This window comes from Vicia villosa, unplaced genomic scaffold (genome assembly GCF_029867415.1).
Source record: "Vicia villosa cultivar HV-30 ecotype Madison, WI unplaced genomic scaffold, Vvil1.0 ctg.000568F_1_1, whole genome shotgun sequence".
Classification (NCBI taxonomy): Eukaryota; Viridiplantae; Streptophyta; class Magnoliopsida; order Fabales; family Fabaceae; genus Vicia; species Vicia villosa.
The window spans coordinates 497,337-515,896 of NW_026705261.1; the positions used below are offsets into that span (position 1 = coordinate 497,337).

General features: G+C 40.3%; 1 non-coding gene across 1 annotated transcript; it reads left to right on the forward strand.

Moving 5' to 3' along the window:
• The first annotated feature begins 11,809 nt into the window (after window positions 1–11,809).
• LOC131629494 (small nucleolar RNA R71) lies at window positions 11,810–11,916 on the forward strand. Its single transcript, XR_009292046.1, has one exon. It is a non-coding gene; the product is annotated as a small nucleolar RNA R71 (small nucleolar RNA).
• The last annotated feature ends 6,644 nt before the right edge of the window (window positions 11,917–18,560 follow it).

An 18,560-nucleotide genomic window follows, 5' to 3' on the forward strand; every position in this document is an offset into this window, starting at 1 on the left:
TAAGAAGTAGTACACTTGCTATTTTCCGATCAAGTTTTTGGCGCCGTTGCCGGGGACTGCCAAACTATAAGCCGAACTTTAAGTCAATTGAAATTTTGTTGCTCTGCGACCAAAATTTTATTTTTATCCGTTATTTTAATTTCATTGCAGTTTTGTATCTGTTCTAACTGTTGTCTAACTGTTTATGCGAGGTCAGACCTCAGCTAAATTTTCCTTTGACACAGAACCAGAAAGAGCTCTGCACGAGAGACGCCTGATCGCGACTTTACGTGTCTATAAATCTGATAACTGCAAGTGCACAGTCGTGTCGTGTAGTTTTAAAAGATATCGAATCCACAGGGACTATGAATCGATCTACCGTTATCTAAGGTTACTATGTAAAGCTAGGAGTACTAAAATTTTCGATTGTTCCTAAGGGAAAGTGATTGTGAGAAAATAAAGAATAATAATAAAAGACAGGTGTCAGTATGTATTTCGTTTAACTAAAGGTAATCCGAAGGTTCATTGGCTTTTGCATAATTAAATTAAAAATCTTTACTAATTCCAATTGATTAAAAATCCTCGTCTCAAACTTTCGCTCTGTTGATTCAGACTACTATCCTAATCCTAATGTACGCTTTCGCCATCCCATTAGATTTTAGAAGAGCTTTTTGGAAACAATGTAATTAATAAAATGCCTATTTTACGAGGTTGTTATCTATTTAAATCTCCTAATCTCAAACTTTCGCTCTGTTGACTCGGAGCAAGCTAATACCCCTAACGTACGCTTTCGCCATCCCGCTCGAGTGTAAAAACAATTTTTGAAAATAAATAAGTTCCAATCAGTTTTAATACGCTTTCGCCATCCTTAAAACTAATGTCCTATGTCTACTATCCAGTTAAAGACCTCAAACTTTCGCTCTATTGGTTTTAACCTTAGACCGTCCTAATCCCTCAAACTTTCGCTCTATTGGTTTTAAGACTTACTAATTAAACTAGACATATAAACCAAAAATAAGTGATAATTAATAAAACATAATTTAAGCCAATTTATTTCGGATCCCTACGGTTAACTTACTTTACATACCGACACCTTTAATAATTTAGCCAGACATATTAATATGGTTAAACATGCATAAATCGGTTCGGTTCATAATAATAAGCATATTAAATGGCATATAATATATCATGCAAATAAATAATATAAATAAGGCGGTAAATAAAAAACCTGAATTAAAATAAATCTGGATTGAATTGAATCTTGAAGTACTCGAACTTCCACCACAGGTTGGCTGGATCGTTCTTCGGAATTTAAATGGCAGAAAATAAAAACAAGGAAAATAAAGCGATAAATCTAACGTAAGGCTAGATCTATGAAAAGTTCACAACAATTTCCAGTGTAGAAATCGTTGTGAGAAAATAGACGGTTAAATGAAGACAGAATAATGAAAAGCAGTTCGCGGTACAATTTCGGCAGCACTTCGTTGGCAGGAAATCGGACACTTTGGACTGAAGTGACTGCCTCTATTTATAGGTGAGGCTTTGCAGTTGCTTTGCGTGAAAAACGGAACTTTTTGCAGACCGGGACTTGGAGACGTGCGTCTCCGATTCTTCAGGGAGACTGGGTACGTGACTTGAGACGTGCGTCTCAAGTGGAGAAGATGTAGGAACATGGAGACGTGCGTCTCCCTTTGCTGACGTGGCATAGAGGATGTGGAGACGTGCGTCTCCACTTGCTGGGCAGGTTTGGGCCACGCAATTTTGTTCCTTTGTGGGCTGGTTCGTCTCTTTTGGGCCTTTGGGTCCTTAATTGCACCCCTCTTTCACTTCAGCACTCCCTTTTCATCTTTTAGGCATAAATATTGGTCATTTAAGCTCAATTTTCTTTCCTTTTCGCAAATAGTCGCAATTGAAGTGTAAAACCTGAAATAAAGCAAATACACGCGTAATATCATAATAAATTAACATAATAAACGGAAAATGCTATAAATATCTATGGATTTTAGGCTAAATATACGATATAAAATCGTGTTATCAAATTCCCCCAGACTTGAACCTTTGCTTGTCCTCAAGCAAAATAAGAAGATAAAGATAAATGAAACATACTTCCACCACGTCGTTCAGTCATACTTAGCTACACAGTGTTCTTATTCGGAAGTAACGAATCTTAGCAATAAACCTATAGTAACAACACTAAACAACTCCCAGTATGCATACCAATCCGAATCATGCCATTATAGCTCGACCTATTTGACTTGTCATCATGTTTCACCCTTTTCATTCGCGCGCAATCACATTAAGCCCATTATCTTGACACGCACATAGCAGAGTAGTCGGTTAGTGACTATGATCCTTCTCATGGAGTTCTGGCACAATATGTGGTATACTCCTTAGCATTCACTTGTAGATTGTGGGGAATCGGACAATAGTCCTTCCTACCAAGTTCATTACCAGATGACTTCTGAACCAATCGACAGTGAGTTTTTAAATTCTTTGTATATGAGATTTGCGACCGTTAGGTTAAATGATCTTGTGAGGATCACCTTACTTAGTAGGCACATTTCTTCTTATAGTTGAACACATAATTATTATGAGGATCATACACTTATATTCATCGACTCTCTGCGTAGTTTGTATCTAAGACGGTGCCGACTGCTAGAATAAACTACTAAGGGTTATTTCAAAACTTAAAGTCGATGGTTTTGGTATAACGGGTATTCAAATCGGTTATGTATACTCGGGGGTTTTAGAGTGTTGCGACAATAAGGATATTGACTAATTCAGTTTCGGTGCGTTGAGTGATTGAGTAGCTTCGTATTTCTCGAACGTGTGGGGTTTGCGTTTATCGTTTAGGAGCAAAAATTTTTGTTATGGCTCAAGAAAATGGAAGAAATTGAAATAACTACGGAATTATACATATAAGACTTAAATTCCATAAATATTCTTTATTGAATTAGAAAAACATTACAAGGAAGGGAAATAACTGAAGGGAAAAATAAAACTAAAGGAAATATAAATAATACGACTCCCCCAGACTTAGATGATGCAATGTCCTCAGTGCATAAGAACTACTCCTCATTGTTGCGGTTTTGAGAACTGCTCGCGCCTCTTGTACGAACACGGCGACGTCTATCAGGAGAGTCATTAACACGAATGTCAAGATCATGCAAATATGTGGCAATTTCAGCGTATTGACTTTCGTTCCTAATAGCATAGTCACGGTGCTCCTGTTGCATCTCTCGGATGAGCCTAATTGTTTCAGTTTGGTTTGTCTGCATAGCTTGAACGAGTTGATCTTGGCGTTGAATAGCGGCATACATGGCTTCAAGAGTGATAGGCGGAGGGTTGTTTGGAGGAGGTTGGTTGACATCAGCTTGCCCTTGGTTGAGTTCTTCTTCATTTGCATCCATAGGTTCATTAGGATGTTCTTGTTGGTCATCTTGAGGGTTGTCTTCAATAAGCCTCCAACGTTGAACATAACGGATGTTAATTCTTTCAGGACAAGGAAGGATGACATAAGGAATAGGAACTTTGTTGACGACCAAAGTGTATCGGCCATCATGGCGGGGTGAAACCAAGTGGGAATCGCGGCAGTAAGTGAGATCGAGTGACTGAGCAGGCTTCATGAGATGAGAGAGTGATAGGAGCTCGTCACCAAGACCTAAAGCACAGGCCAAGGTAGTAATAATGCCTCCAAGCAAGAATGGATTTGTAGCGGGGGCGTTGACTAAGCCTTGGATGTGTTGGAACATAAACGGTGCGGCATTGAAACGGATATTGTTAAGCGCACAGTAAAGGAAAAATAATTCATTTTGGTTTACCTTGTGGTTGTTGGATCTTGCAAAAATAATATGCCCCAAGACACGTTGAAAATAACGTATAGCGGGGTTTTGAATGTGAGAAGCATGAAGAGCTCTCCAACCGGTAGGATTTTCTCCAGTGAGATGGAACCAAAATTCAAAAGCGAGATCCTCCCAGGAACGACCATTGAGTTCTTGAAAGATTGAGCGGTGAGCAATTGGAGCATGATTAAAATGCAAATATGAAGCTACGACATCTTGATCTAGAGTATATTCACGGTTGAACATCCGGAATTGGATGCTACCGGTTGAGAATGGTTGAGTAGAGGGAGTGTCGTAGTTGAAGGAACTCAAAAATTCTAAGACGAGCGGCTCATAAGTAGGTACGGGTTCGGTACAAAGATGGTGGAGGCTAGATTTAGTGAGCAAACGGGTGACACCATCAATGAGACCCAAAGTTTCTAGACACTCGGTGTTCACAAATTTTGTGGGAACAACCGAACGTTCGTAGAAAGCAACATATTTTGTTCGTTGAGCATCATCTCGGAAGATAATGTTTGAAAGGTCGGGAGGTGGTCGCTCGGGACGCTCACTACGGATCAATGAACGTGGAGGCATGGTGAGTATGGAAATGAAAAATAAAAATGGAGTGTAGAAGAGTAGAGAATGGTATGATAGTTGTGAGGAAGAAGAGTGGTGGTGGTGTGGTTTTATAGTGAGGTTTGAAAATGGGGTGGTTAATGGAGAATTAAAATGGATTAATGGTGGTGTTTGAAGTTTGAATAGAATAGAAGAATGGGAAATGAATGGAGTTTAAGAGGTGAATGATAGAGGATGAATGAGGTTAATGGAGTTTAAATGGAATAAATAGGGGAAGAATGAGGAGAATGAATTTTGAAATTCAAATTCAAAATTCAAGAGGGAGAGAGGAATGGTCTGCGTGGTCAAATGCAGACTGCTGGCCTTGGGAGACGTGCGTCTCAGGAAGCCAGTCTGCTGGGGCAGAGCATGGAGACGTGCGTCTCCTGTCCCTTGTTTCGTGCCAACTGGTCCCACACAGATGGAGACGGGCGTCTCCTGTGGCAGGCAAGTGGGTCACGCATGCAGGTGACCAGACAGTGCTGACTGATACCATTAATAGCAAAAAGGTGTCCATCAGTTCAGAACAGTGTTGAATTTCAATACCATTAACAGCAAAAAGTGATAGCCAGGCAAATATATATAGCAGTTAATAGCAGGGTAATATCACACAGTAGCAGTAATCAAAAGAAATTTGCATTGAATATTAAACCAGTACTGAGTGTTAATATAAGCAGAATGTAAAAGTGCAGAAAAATGAAAATCTAAACTAGGAAAAGAAATTGCTAAAACTAGAAATAAAATCTAATAATCTAAACGGTCACATCTAGCCACGTCTATTGTTGTTCTGATTAGACTGAATGTGCTTGAAAACTTCGTCGAACTGAGCATTGACGGTGTCGATAAAATCGAAGAAATGCATTTGCAAAGTGTGAAGCTCGTTGCGCACATGTTGTACATCTTGTTGTAGTGCATTGATTGCTTGTTCTTGCGTATTCAGATTAGGCATTCTTTGATTCACCGATGCGGTAGATGTAGCGGGTTGTTGTTGCTCGACCTCGACATCAGTCATATCAACAGTGTGATCTTCAACGGAATCTTCAGAACGAGTTTCAGGTTCATACTCAGATACAGGTTCATCAATAGGAAGAGGTTCATAATCAGGAATGGGTTCATCAACAGGAAGAGGTTCATAATAACCAGGAGGTGTTTCAGGTTCAGATTCAGATGCAGGCATTTCCTCATCAAAATGTTCATAAGCTTGAGGAGTTTCAGGTGATGGCTCTCTCTCAGGAATCTGACCATAGTAAAGCCAGTTTGTAGGGTTGTGCACACTTGTCCTAGGATTCGGTAAGGTGAACTGATACCAAACTTTGTTATCAATGAGCAATTCAAAACGATCAGGTCCAAGATTACCGATGATACCTCGATTAAAGCAGAAATTGATGTCCATAGAGGTATGGGTACCAAAAGGTGTCAATCTAAGCAAAGGCACTCTCATTCCTATGGCATTAGCGATCATAGTGACAAATCCGCCAATCCTAATGGGTGAAACTTCGTCTTGCGTGATGCGCTCGAAGTTTGTAAGCATGAATGCGATGGCATTGACCGGGCGATTCTGAGATGTACAAAACATGATGAACAGCTCTTCTCTAGTAACTTCAGTGACATTATCTGGTTTGCCAAAAATATAGTGAGCAAGGATCTTGTGAAAGTAGCGGAAAGCAGGATTGTGGATGTTCTCAGATTGAAATTCATTCTCTTCAGGGTTGTCGTTTCCAGTGATCTTGCCCCAGTATTTTTCCAACTCCCAGTATGGAAGATTTTCTTCAGCTACTTGGGCGTATGCATCAGGTCCATGAGGTAGTTCTAACATTTCAGCAAAGTCTCGGATGCAGAAATTAAACTCCATACCAAAGAGTCTAAAGAGAATAACTCCTTTTTTCAGTCCTTGTCCACAGTTTGGGAGATAGGTCAGGGAGCTCAAGAATTCCAGAGTGAGCTTCCGATAAGTGCTAAACTTGCGGAACAAGTGAGAACCAGTCCAACCGATTTGGTTAAGCAGGTGTAGGATGCTTTCTTCGATACCAAGCTTCACCATAGTTGGTTGGTGAGGATAGCAAGTCAATTCCATGTGTCTTTCAGCCAGCTTGTTAAATCTTGCTTCTTGTCCTCTACCACGGAACACAACTTCCATATTGTCAACTTCTTGCATCGTAGTTAGTAATTAAATGAAAAACCTAGAAGTTGAAAATATTAAGATTGAGTTAGAACTAGGCTAGTGTTAATTTTAAAAAAAATAAAATTAAATAAAACAAGTTATAATAATAATTATAATTATAAAAAGGAAGTATTTTCTCGAATTAAGAAAGCAGCTATAATTATAATAGTTATTATAAGATGTATGAAAAATAGTAAGAAAATTAAAATCTAGAATAATTAAAAATAGAATAGTTAAATGGAAATTAAAGATTAAAAATTTTAAAAATAAAATAGAATAAAATAAAAAATTTAAAATAAAAAAATAATAAAAAGAATAAATAAATGTGGGTTGTCTCCCACCAAGCGCTTTGTTTAATGTCGTAAGCTCGACGATTTTAAAAATAGAAAACTATTTTTTCGAAAGAGCGGGCAGTTCGTCAAGTTTAAAAACTTCGATGTTTTCATCGTATTCGAGATGATGGTAATACTTAAGACGTTGCCCATTTACGACAAAAGGTTTGACGGTTTCTCCTTTGATTTCTATCGCTCCACTCGGAAATATGTTAGTTATTTCGAAAGGGCCAGACCATCTAGATCGTAACTTACCAGGAAATAATTTTAGTCTAGAATTAAATAAGAGCACTTTATCGCCTATGCTAAAATTTTTCCTAGATATACGCTTGTCGTGCCATTTTTTCGTTCGCTCTATATAGATTTTGGCGTTTTCGTAAGCGTCTTGTCTAAGTTCTTCTAATTCGTTTATGTCTAGAAGTCGTTTCTCACCAGCGGCAGTGTAGTTTAGGTTTAAGTTCTTAATGGCCCAATAGGCTTTATGTTCTAACTCTACTGGTAGGTGGCATGATTTTCCATAAACGAGTTTGAATGGGGTAGTTCCTATTGGAGTTTTGAAAGCTGTTCTATAAGCCCATAAAGCTTCATTTAGCTTGGTTGACCAATCTTTCCTCAATGTAGCAACAGTTTTCTCCAATATTTGTTTTATTTCACGGTTAGATACTTCTACTTGACCGCTTGTTTGTGGATGGTATGGTGTGGCTATTCGATGATTTACTCCATATTTTCGAAGGAGTTTCTCAAGTATTCTTGAAATGAAATGGGAACCACCATCGCTAATTACCAATCTTGGCACACCGAACCTAGGAAAGATGACGTTTTTGAAAAGTTTAATAACTACTCGTGTATCGTTCGTAGGAGAAGCAATAGCTTCTATCCATTTTGAAACGTAATCGACGGCTACGAGTATATATTGATTTCCAAACGATGACGGAAACGGTCCCATGAAGTCTATTCCCCAGACGTCAAATATTTCTACTTCTAGAATGCCTTTTTGAGGCATTTCATCGCGTCTTGAAATGTTTCCAGTTCGTTGGCATCTATCACAGCTTAGTACAGCAAAATGGACGTCTTTCCACAGGTTGGGCCAGAAAAGTCCAGATTGAAGGATTTTGGCGCAGGTTCTAGATGTGCTATGGTGTCCTCCACACGGTGCAGAATGACAATGTGTTATTATGCTTCTTATCTCTTCCTCGGGTACACAACGTCTAAAGATTCCATCGGGGCCTCTTTTGAAAAGGAGTGGGTCGTCCCAATAGTAATGTTTTAGGTCATGGAAGAATTTCTTCTTCTGTTGGTAGCTTAGATCAGGAGGAAGCACACCAGCAGCTAGGTAATTTACGAAATCTGCATACCAAGGTGTGTTAGATCGGGCTAAAACTATTTCAGCTAATTTCTCGGTTTCAGAGTTTGGACGGTATGGTTCGAATTCATTTGCTTCTAATTGGGCGATGAGTCTTTCATAAGGGAAATCATCGTCAATTGGTACTTGTTCGGGTTTCAGATTTTCCAATCGAGAGAGGTGATCTGCTACGACATTTTCAGTGCCTTTCTTATCTTTAATTTCCAGGTCGAACTCTTGTAGTAACAAGATCCATCTCAAAAGTCTTGGTTTAGCGTCCTTTTTGGTTAGGAGGTACCTAATGGCGGCGTGGTCAGTGTATATGATTATTTTGGCTCCTACCAGGTAAGAACGGAATTTGTCTAATGCGAATACGACAGCTAATAGTTCTTTTTCTGTCGTGGCATAATTCATCTGAGCTTCGTCTAGGGTTCTACTCGCATAATATATGACATGTAGTTTCTTATCTTTTCTTTGTCCTAGAACGGCTCCTACAGCATAATCACTTGCGTCACACATTATTTCGAAAGGCTCATTCCAGTCGGGAGGTTGCATGATTGGCGCAGAGATCAATGCTTGTTTAAGCGTTTGAAATGCTTCAGTGCATTTATCGGTGAAAACAAATTCGGCGTCTTTCATGAGTAGTTCAGTTAAGGGTTTGGTTATTTTAGAGAAATCCTTAATGAAGCGTCGGTAAAAACCAGCATGTCCCAGAAAACTTCTTATCTCTCTAACGGTTTTGGGAGGTTGAAGGTTTTCGATAATTTCGATTTTTGCTTTATCAACTTCGATTCCTCTATCGGATACGATGTGTCCAAGTACAATTCCTTGTCGAACCATGAAATGGCATTTTTCCCAATTAAGGACTAGGTTTACGCTTACGCATCGTTTAAGCACCATTTCAAGGTTTTCTAAACATGTTTCAAAACTTCCTCCACAGACAGAGAAGTCGTCCATAAAGACCTCCATTATTCCATCTAGGAAGTCGGCAAATATTGCCATCATGCATCTTTGGAAGGTCGCGGGTGCATTGCAGAGTCCAAAAGGCATTCGTCTATAAGCGAATGTACCATAAGGACAGGTGAATGTGGTCTTCTCTTGGTCGTCAGGGTGGATAGGAATTTGGAAAAATCCGGAGTATCCATCCAGATAACAAAAATGTGAGTGTTTAGCTAGGCGTTCGAGCATTTGATCTATGAAAGGTAAAGGGAAATGGTCTTTTCGGGTAGCTTTATTTAGCTTCCTATAGTCAATGCACATTCTCCATCCAGTTTGGGTACGTTGTGCTACAGATTCTCCTTTTGCGTTAGTGATTACAGTGACTCCTCCTTTCTTTGGTACGACGTGAACAGGGCTAACCCATTTACTATCGGATATAGGATATATTATTTCAGCTTCTAGCAGTTTTTGGATTTCCTTTTTAACCACATCGCTCATAATAGGATTTATTCGCCTTTGATGTTCCCTAGAGGTTTTACTATCGTCTTCGAGCATAATGCGGTGCATACACAGAGAAGGGCTTATACCTTTCAGATCTGATATGTTGTATCCTAAAGCGGTAGGGTATTTTCTTAGGACATTAAGTAATTTTTCAGTCTCGGTTCGTCCCAAGTTGGCGTTCACTATAACTGGTCGGTTTAGTTCTTCGTCTAGAAATTCGTATCTAAGATCGGTAGGGAGTGTCTTCAGCTCTATAGCAGGTTTCTTTGGTCCAGGTATAGGATCAGGGGTTAAAGCTAAGCATTCACTCAGGTGGTTATCTTGATATTCCTCACGCCAGTTGTCATCTTCAAAAATTGGCGGCATAGGAATTCTTAGGGTTTCGGTTTCCTTATTTGGTTCGGATTTTATTTCCTTGACACACTCGTCGATTATGTCAGCAGAACAGCATGTGTCAATTATAGAAGGTGCTTTTAGGAATTGGGAAAGGATAAATTCTATTTTCTCTTCTCCTACTTCGAAAGTAAGCTTTCCTCGCTTTACATCTATAATTGCACCAGCGGTCGCTAAAAATGGTCTTCCTAAAATGATCGGGATGTTAGAATCTTCTTGGATATCCATAATGATGAAGTCAGTCGGGATGTAGAATTGACCTACACGAACAGGGATATTCTCTAACATTCCTACAGGATATTTAACTGAACGGTCTGCCAGTTGAAGAGACATTCTTGTTGCTTTAAGCTCACCTAGATTGAGTTTCTTACAGGTCGAAAGAGGCATCAAACTAACACTAGCTCCTAAATCGCACAAGGCTTTCTCTATGATGGTTTTTCCAATTACGCAGGGTATAGAGAAACTACCAGGGTCTTTCAGTTTTGGAGGCATGTTGTTTTGGATGATAGCGCTACATTCAGCGGTAAGCGTTATAGTTTCGTTATCCTCGAGTTTCTTTTTGTTTGATAAGATTTCTTTTAAGAACTTAGCGTACGAAGGCATCTCAGTTATGGCTTCTGTGAATGGTATGGTTATGTTTAATTGCTTCAGAAGTTCTACAAATCTTTTAAATTGCGCTTCGGTTTTTGATTTGGCTAATCTTTGAGGGTAAGGAATTGGTGGCTTATAAGGTGGTGGTGGAACATAAGGTTTCTCTTTTTCGGGTTCCACTTCGTTATTGTTCTCATCAGTCTTAGCAGTTTGTTCGTCGGTTGTTTTCTTTTGGGTTTCCTTTGGCTCTTGTTGTGACATGGGTACGTTTTGGGTTCTAGGATCTATGGGTCCATCGTAATTAGTTCCACTTCGTAGTGTTATCGCGTTCGCATGTCCTTTAGGATTAGGTTGTGGTTGAGCAGGAAACGTGCCAGCAGGGGCAGCAGTAGGTGCTTGTTGTTGAGCTACTTGTGAGATTTGAGTTTCTAACATTTTGTTATGCGTAGCTAAAGCATCTACTTTGTTCGATAGTTGTTTTAGTTGCTCGCTATTGTGGATGTTTTGATTCAGGAAGTCTTTATTGGTTTGTTGTTGGGAAGCTATGAAGTTCTCCATCATGATTTCTAGGTTTGACTTCCTAGGGGTGTTTTGAGCAGCTACAGGCGCTTTTTGGTAGCCAGGTGGTACAGCAGGTGCTTGTCCAGGCGCGTACAACGCATTGTTGTTCTTATAAGAAAAGTTCGGGTGGTTTTTCCATCCAGGGTTGTACGTGTTAGAATAAGGGTTTCCTTGAGCGTAATTTACTTGATCAGATGGGATTCCAGTCAAGAGTTGGCATTCAGCAACTACATGCCCAGTCAATCCACAAATCTCGCAGTTAGGTGCTACAGCGGCAGCGGTGGCTGAAGGAGTGATGGTTAAATTCTCGATCTTTTGAGTTAAAGCGTCTACTTTAGCGTTAACGCGGTCTATACCACTAATTTCGTACATTCCTCCTTTGGTTTGGGCTTTCTCTAGAGCGGCGCGTTCTCCTCCCCATTGGTAATGGTTTTGTGCCATGTTCTCTATGAGTTTGTATGCTTCATCATGGGGTTTGTCCATTAATGCTCCGCCAGCAGCGGCATCTATAGTCATTTTAGTGTTATATAAGAGACCACCATAAAAGGTATGGATGATCAGCCATGGTTCGAGTCCATGATGAGGGCATATTCTAAGCATGTCCTTGTAACGTTCCCAAGCTTCGAAAAGCGATTCGTTATCTTTCTGGGTAAATCCGTTGATTTGACCTCTAAGCATAGCAGTCTTGCTAGGCGGAAAGTATCTTGCTAAGAATACTCTCTTCAATTCATCCCACGTAGTTATGGAATTGGAAGGCAGGGATTGAAGCCACGCTCTCGCTCTATCTCTCAAGGAGAAAGGGAAAAGGCGTAATCGAATAGCTTCAGAACTAACGTTGTTGGCTTTGATAGTGTCGGCGTATTGCACGAACACGGATAAATGGAGATTGGGGTCGTCTACAGGGCTTCCAGAGAATTGATTCTGTTGAACAGCTTGGACCAGTGAAGGTTTCAGTTCGAAATTGTTCGCTTCAATCGCAGGTGGTGCGATACTTGAATGCGGTTCAGCGCGCGAAGGAGCGGCATAGTCTCTAAGAGGACGAATAGCAGCCATCTCTAACTTCGGGGTGATTTGATTGATTTGATCAGTAAAATTCAATTCCTGATTAATCGGAATTTCTGCTACTTCGGGAAGGTTGCGAGCTCGACGTTTAACGTTAATGAAACGTTCGATCTCGTTAATTCGTTGTATTAAGTCTCCTCCTTCTGAACGAGTATTTGGCATACAATCGTTCAAAAAGAAAGGGAAGAATTTTCCTAGTCTCTACGGTGTAACAGTGAGTTACGATATCGACTTAAATAGTCCCCGGCAACGGCGCCAAAAACTTGATCGCGACTTTACGTGTCTATAAATCTGATAACTGCAAGTGCACAGTCGTGTCGTGTAGTTTTAAAAGATATCGAATCCACAGGGACTATGAATCGATCTACCGTTATCTAAGGTTACTATGTAAAGCTAGGAGTACTAAAATTTTCGATTGTTCCTAAGGGAAAGTGATTGTGAGAAAATAAAGAATAATAATAAAAGACAGGTGTCAGTATGTATTTCGTTTAACTAAAGATAATCCGAAGGTTCATTGGCTTTTGCATAATTAAATTAAAAATCTTTACTAATTCCAATTGATTAAAAATCCTCGTCTCAAACTTTCGCTCTGTTGATTCAGACTACTATCCTAATCCTAATGTACGCTTTCGCCATCCCATTAGATTTTAGAAGAGCTTTTTGGAAACAATGTAATTAATAAAATGCCTATTTTACGAGGATGTTATCTATTTAAATCTCCTAATCTCAAACTTTCGCTCTGTTGACTCGGAGCAAGCTAATACCCCTAACGTACGCTTTCGCCATCCCGCTCGAGTGTAAAAACAATTTTTGAAAATAAATAAGTTCCAATCAGTTTTAATACGCTTTCGCCATCCTTAAAACTAATGTCCTATGTCTACTATCCAGTTAAAGACCTCAAACTTTCGCTCTATTGGTTTTAACCTTAGACCGTCCTAATCCCTCAAACTTTCGCTCTATTGGTTTTAAGACTTACTAATTAAACTAGACATATAAACCAAAAATAAGTGATAATTAATAAAACATAATTTAAGCCAATTTATTTCGGATCCCTACGGTTAACTTACTTTACATACCGACACCTTTAATAATTTAGCCAGACATATTAATATGGTTAAACATGCATAAATCGGTTCGGTTCATAATAATAAGCATATTAAATGGCATATAATATATCATGCAAATAAATAATATAAATAAGGCGGTAAATAAAAAACCTGAATTAAAATAAATCTGGATTGAATTGAATCTTGAAGTACTCGAACTTCCACCACAGGTTGGCTGGATCGTTCTTCGGAATTTAAATGGCAGAAAATAAAAACAAGGAAAATAAAGCGATAAATCTAACGTAAGGCTAGATCTATGAAAAGTTCACAACAATTTCCAGTGTAGAAATCGTTGTGAGAAAATAGACGGTTAAATGAAGACAGAATAATGAAAAGCAGTTCGCGGTACAATTTCGGCAGCACTTCGTTGGCAGGAAATCGGACACTTTGGACTGAAGTGACTGCCTCTATTTATAGGTGAGGCTTTGCAGTTGCTTTGCGTGAAAAACGGAACTTTTTGCAGACCGGGACTTGGAGACGTGCGTCTCCGATTCTTCAGGGAGACTGGGTACGTGACTTGAGACGTGCGTCTCAAGTGGAGAAGATGTAGGAACATGGAGACGTGCGTCTCCCTTTGCTGACGTGGCATAGAGGATGTGGAGACGTGCGTCTCCACTTGCTGGGCAGGTTTGGGCCACGCAATTTTGTTCCTTTGTGGGCTGGTTCGTCTCTTTTGGGCCTTTGGGTCCTTAATTGCACCCCTCTTTCACTTCAGCACTCCCTTTTCATCTTTTAGGCATAAATATTGGTCATTTAAGCTCAATTTTCTTTCCTTTTCGCAAATAGTCGCAATTGAAGTGTAAAACCTGAAATAAAGCAAATACACGCGTAATATCATAATAAATTAACATAATAAACGGAAAATGCTATAAATATCTATGGATTTTAGGCTAAATATACGATATAAAATCGTGTTATCAACGCCGCAAGGCAAGAATTGAAAGACTGGCAGCACCAAGTGCAAGTCTTAGTGTTCCACATCAGGAAAGCGACGACGAAGTGTCTGTGCATTCGGAGCACAGCGACTCTGACTTTGACAGGGAGGTAGTTCAGGAACCAGTTAACATGGCTGGAAATCAACCTCCTGCGGAGAGATTGTTAGGGGACTATGGAGGGGCAAATGCTCACCCCAACCGGATGACTATTGTTAATCAACCCGTGAATGTGGCACATTTTCAATTGCATCCATCCACCATTCGCCAGTTAGAGAGCAAGCCATTCTCCGGAAGAATAAACGAGGATGCAAATAAGCATCTTCAGAGATTTCTCACTACGACAACTTCGTTGAAGATCGAAGGCATTCAGAGGAAGCCAAGAGACTTGTTATGTTCCCGTTTACACTTACTGATGACGCAGAGGAGTGGTTTTACTCACTTCCGGCTGCAAGTATCACGACATGGCAAGAGATGGAAACGGCATTCCTCAATGAATATTTTCCTGCGTCATTGTTTATCCGAAAAAGATACGATATTGTAAATTTCAAACAAAAAGAGGGGGAATCATTGGGGGATGCATACAAGAGGTTCAAAAGGTGTTTGACTGCATGTCCTACTCATAACATGGACGCTACCGAGCAGATGCAGAATTTCGTAAATGGGTTGCGACTCAAGACAAAGCAGCTTATTGATACCGCTGCTGGTGGTTTAACCAATTTTGCTACAGCCACAGTTATGAAAAGGATCATAGAGGCAATTGCTGCTAATGAGCATCTTGAGTTGTATGATCGAACCATGAGCCAACCGGAGGGAAAAATTGATTTGAAGTTACTAGAGCAGGTTGTTAAGATGGAGGATCAGATTGCTGCAGAGGTAGAGAGAAGGTTAAAAAAGATGAATATTGGAACTCAGACAGTGGCACAGGTGGAACCAGTTAAAGCGGTTCTTTGTGAAATATGTGGTGGACCGCACTTTGCTATGCATTGTGTGGCAACTCAAGATCAGGTTGAGCAGATTCATATGTTAAGGCAGAATAATCCTTATGCCAACACATATAATCCGGGGTGGAAAAATCATCCGAACTTCTCATGGAAAGACCAGCAAGGAAACGTCCAGAAGCCGGTTCAAGGCCAACAACCATATCAACCTCAGACTCAACAATATCAACCATAGGGGCAACAATATCGTCCGCAACAACAACCATACCAGCAACCTCAACAACAATATCAACCACAGGGACCAAGAAAGGCGGATTGGGAAATTGCCATTGAAAAGATGGCCGCTCAAAGCTCCCAATTCCAAGAAGAGACACGAAGCAATTTAAGGAACACCGGAGCCTCAATCAAGAACCTTGAAGTGCAAATGAGTCAAATTGCTCAACACCTTGCAATTCCGCAAGCACTGGGAGCCCTCCCCAGCGCAACTGTGACTAATCCTAAAGACAATCAAAAAATCAATGCCGTCACTACACGGAGAGGGAAACAATGTGAAGTAGTGGAAAAGAATTCGGAGAGTGAGGATCAATTGCTTGAAGTGGAGCTGGACATAAGAGAGAATGAGGAAGTGGAAGAAGAAGTGGTAACACCAACACCAGTTACGAAAGAAAAAGTGTTAACACCAACACCAGAAATCAAGCTGCCTTACCCTCAAAGAAACAAGAAAAAGGGGCAGCAAGAAAAGAATTTTGAGAAGTTCCTGGAATTATTCAAAAAGCTGGAGCTGAATATTCCGTTGTTGGAGGCACTTGAGGAAATGCCCACCTATGCCAAATTCATGAAGGATATCATCGCTAAAAAGCGAACCATTGCAGACCATCCCATTATTCTAACAGAAACTTGTAGTGCTATTTTGCAGGGACTGAAGATTCCAGTGAAAAAGAAGGATAGAGGAGCAGTTACCATCCCTTGCACTATTGGAGATAGATCTTTCAAGAGAGCTCTAATTGATCTGGGGGCAAGTATCAGTCTCATGCCTCTATCCATCTACAAAAAGTTGGGAATTGGTGCAATCCAAGACACTCGGATGACTCTCCAATTTGCGGATCATTCGGTCAAGCGACCTTACGGAGTAGTTCAAGACGTCCTTGTGAAAGTGGATAAGTTTGTGTTTCCGGTAGATTTTGTAATTCTTGAAATGCCAGAAGATGAAGAGATGCCGATAATTCTGGGACGACCATTCTTGGAAACAGGGAGAGTCATGATAGATATGGATGGGGGTACTCTTACTTTGAAGGTTTATGATGAAGAGTTAAAAATCAATGTTCATAGTACCATGAAGCATAAAGAGGATATTGGCACTAGTAGCAATATACAAGTGCTCGAACAAGTGGTAGAAAGTGATCATGTGGAGAGTGTATCGCAATTACCTCTCGAAAGAGTTTTGAGCATGTCAATTTTTGGGGAAAATGAAGAAGCCAATGATAATGACTTAGAGGTGGTATCAATGTTGGAAACTCAACCTATCTTTAAAGGTTCTCGAACACATAGGTGGGAAAATCTAAGGCAACCAATAGCATTGGGTTGTAATGAAGACAAGCCAAAGAGTTCAGAATTGAAACAGCTTCCGGAGAATCTTAAATATGTTTTCCTTGATTCTGAAGAGAAATGTCCCGCCATCATTAGCTCTAGTTTGAAAAATATACAGGAGGACAAGTTAATTGAAGTTCTGAAAAAGTTCAAGGGAGCTATTGGTTGGAAAATTGAAGACCTCAAAGGAATAAGTCCTACGATGTGCATGCACAAAATTCTCATGGAAGAAGATCACAAACCGGTGGTGCAGCCTCAAAGGAGATTGAACCCAGTTATGAAGGAGGTAGTGAGAAAGGAAGTCGTGAAGCTGTTAGATGCAGGACTTATTTACCCGATATCAGACAGTTCATGGGTGAGCCCTGTTCATGTGGTACCTAAAAAAGGAGGTACAACGGTGATAGCTAATGAAAAGAATGAGTTGATTCCTACCAGAACGGTCACTGGGTGGCGGGTGTGTATAGACTACAGAAGACTAAATTTGGCCACAAGAAAAGACCACTTTCCATTGCCATTCATTGACCAAATGTTAGAAAGATTGGCCGGGCATGACTATTATTGTTTCCTGGATGGGTACTCTGGATACAACCAAATTGCGGTTGCACCGGAGGATCAAGAGAAGACAGCCTTTACTTGCCCCTACGGTATCTTCGCTTATAGAAGGATGCCGTTCAGGTTGTGTAATGCCCCAGCGACATTCCAAAGATGCATGACTTCTATTTTTGCTGATATGCTTGAAAAGCATATGGAAGTCTCCATGGATGACTTCTCTGTTTTTGGTTCCTCCTTTGATAACTGTCTGGCTAACCTTTCACTTGTTTTGCAGCGATGTCAAGAAAGTAATCTGATCCTAAACTGGGAGAAGTGCCATTTTATGGTACGAGAAGGCATTGTTCTTGGTCACAAGATCTCCCACAGGGGAATCGAAGTTGATCAAGCTAAGGTGGAGGTTATCTCAAAATTACCACCACCTGTGAATGAGAAAGGTATTCGGAGTTTCCTAGGCCATGCGGGATTCTACCGTAGGTTCATAAGGGATTTTTCAAAGATAGCCAAACCGCTGACCACTTTGTTGGTTAAAGACAAGGCTTTTGTATTTGATAAAGAGTGTGCCGATGCATGTGAGACACTGAAAAATAAACTCGTGTCGGCACCCATTGTGATTGCCCCCGATTGGTCTCTACCCTTTGAGATCATGTGCGATGCTAGCGACATTGCAGTGGGGGCTGTACTTGGACAGCGGAGAGAAAAATTGCTTCATGTTATTTATTATGCCAGTCACGTTTTGAACCCTGCACAGATCAATTATGCAACTACCGAGAAGGAGTTGCTAGCTGTTGTGTATGCCTTTGATAAGTTCAGGCAATATCTGTTGGGTTCGAAAGTGATTGTTTACACTGACCATGCTGCTTTAAAATATCTCTTTGCAAAGCAGGATTCGAAACCCAGACTCCTGAGGTGGATTTTACTTCTCCAAGAGTTCGATGTAGAGATTCGCGACAAGAAAGGGTGTGAGAACACTGTTGCAGATCACCTTTCGCGGATGTCACCCATTGAGGAGACAGAAGAGCGGCGTCCAATAAAGGATGAGTTTGCTGATGAACACATCCTAGCTGTTATTGGAGTGCCTTGGTTTGCTGATTACGCAAACTACCTAGTTGGCGGTATAATACCTGACGATTTTGATTCTAACC